We start from the raw sequence: 2,185 nt of genomic DNA on the forward strand, positions 1-2,185 counted from the left end.
CTCTCGCAGGCACCGACTCAGCCACCTTCTCACTTTCTTTGCAATGCCCTCCTGAGTGCACATAATACATTATTTTTAGCCAGAAGAAAAGACACCTCTTTTCTTCCAGTGAGCTCCCCCAGTCGCTTGTGGTCAGCCCTTCCCTGGGTTTCCAATATCCGAAATAAACGCTTGTCTGAAGATGGGATCTTTGGGGTGTGAAGTTGCCTTTGCAGGAAATTACAACATTTGCACAGATCGAACTCACCTTGGGTGAGTTGCAATTTTCTACCTTGTGTACCTTTATTGTTTAGGGCAAGGGAAAAACCATGCATCACCATTGTACAGGATTGTCTTTATATGGCATGTGTCTTTTTCAATGCAGACATGGGGTGGAAAATACGTGTTTATTTTTAAGATGTCCTCCCTGGAGCACTATCTCCATCTTTGAACCAAGGACTTGCAATATATTTATGACATATATATATATATATATATATTTTATCATTGGTCAGCAATGGCTTTCTGGACTGATGCGGAGATAACAACCTGTGGCAGCCAGGTTATCAAATAGATCTTCTATAATTTCCTGCCAAAGGCAACATCACCTTCCTAGAGTCTGCTTTATCCCAAGAAAAGTGTGTTTTATCCAAGGCGGTTTATTTTAAAAATAGCCTTTCTGACCCATGCTCTTCTTCTGCAATCCAGGGATATTTGGTGACATTGGCACACTCCTTGCAGACTCTCTTTGCAGCATTAAGGGCTAGAAACATGATCAACAATGTTCTTCTTTCTCACTGTTAATGTGCCTTCCAGTCCTATGGCAATCCTACTTTGTTGTGTGCGTTCAAGTCATTTCCAATTTATGGCCACCCATGGGGTTTTCTGGGGCTGAGAGCGTGTGACTCGCCAAAGGTCACCCAATGGGTTTCTATCCTAGGGTTTTCTTAGCAAGATTTAATTTAGAAGAGATTAACCATCGTCTTTCTCTTAGGTTGAGAGAGAGTGACCAGACCAAGGTCGCCTAATGGATTTCTACGGCTAAGCAGGGATTCGAACCCTGGTCTCCTATATCTTAGTACAATACTTGAACCTCTGCACCACATAAATAAACCCATGCACAGCCATAATACATTTAAATGTTGTCTCGTGTCTGTTGCTTATCAGGTGTGTCAAAAACATGCTCGAGTCTGCAGTTAATGTGCAAATCAATGCAGATCCATGGCAATCTTATCCAGAAGATGTTTACTATTCTCTTCCTTTTAGGCTGAGAGAGGATGAATTGACCTAATGGATTCGTGTGGCTAAGCCGGGATTCAAACCCAAGTCTCCAGACTTCTAGTCCAACATTCAAACTGCAACACTATGCCGGCTCTCTGGAAACGCTAATTCCCAGTCAAAAACTGTATACCTCACTGTATAACTGAATCGTCATGCTGGGTCTCTATATATTCAAGTGCATTGTTTCTTAAGCCAACTAACCCTAGATTCAGATGAAGCCAGGATGCAAATGTAAACTGCTTCTGAGGAAGGGTCTTGTGTGACTCAGAAGCTTGCCTCTGGTACCAATAGTCTTAATCCACTTTGTTTTATGCAGTGTACTTTTTGCAACCGGGAACGCAGCCATTCCAATGTCTCTTTATCGTTTTAAAAATAAAAAAGGAGTCATTAACGGCCCCCAAAGTTGTGATGACTCCACCGTTTTCCAGATGACAACTTTGCCAACTGCTGCCTTGCTGGTCCAGCTGCCGCACAACCACAAGACACCCTTGTCAGCAAATTTATACCAGCTACAGCCTTTTTAAAAGCTGCAGTCCTTGTTTCGAATCCTGTTTTACAGCACCCTTGAGGCATGGCTGCTCCTAGCCTCTGGTTTGCCCCTAGGGGGCACTACGCTGTCATCTCTAAAACCTCATTGGAAAGAATGGGGTTTGAGTCAGGATTTTCTTTCTTCCTTCCTCTTCTTTTTTGCATGCAGAAGAGAAAAGACTTAAGGTCATGTCACTTAATCCCTTTTTGGAAGCTTTATCTTCCCAAAGCATCTTAAAGAGCATCACACAGCTTTCGTCAGACAGTCGAGGGCGGACTGGGATGGCATGTAGCAAACAAAGTACAATAACACCCACAATCCACAAAACAGGGATACCTTTATGGGGACGACCAAAATGCACAAAATATATATTGAAAGCTTTGAACGCTCCCCATT

Source organism: Sceloporus occidentalis, unplaced genomic scaffold (genome assembly GCF_023333645.1).
Source record: "Sceloporus occidentalis isolate IW3139 unplaced genomic scaffold, rSceOcc1.0.p SCAF_13, whole genome shotgun sequence".
NCBI lineage: Eukaryota > Metazoa > Chordata > Lepidosauria > Squamata > Phrynosomatidae > Sceloporus > Sceloporus occidentalis.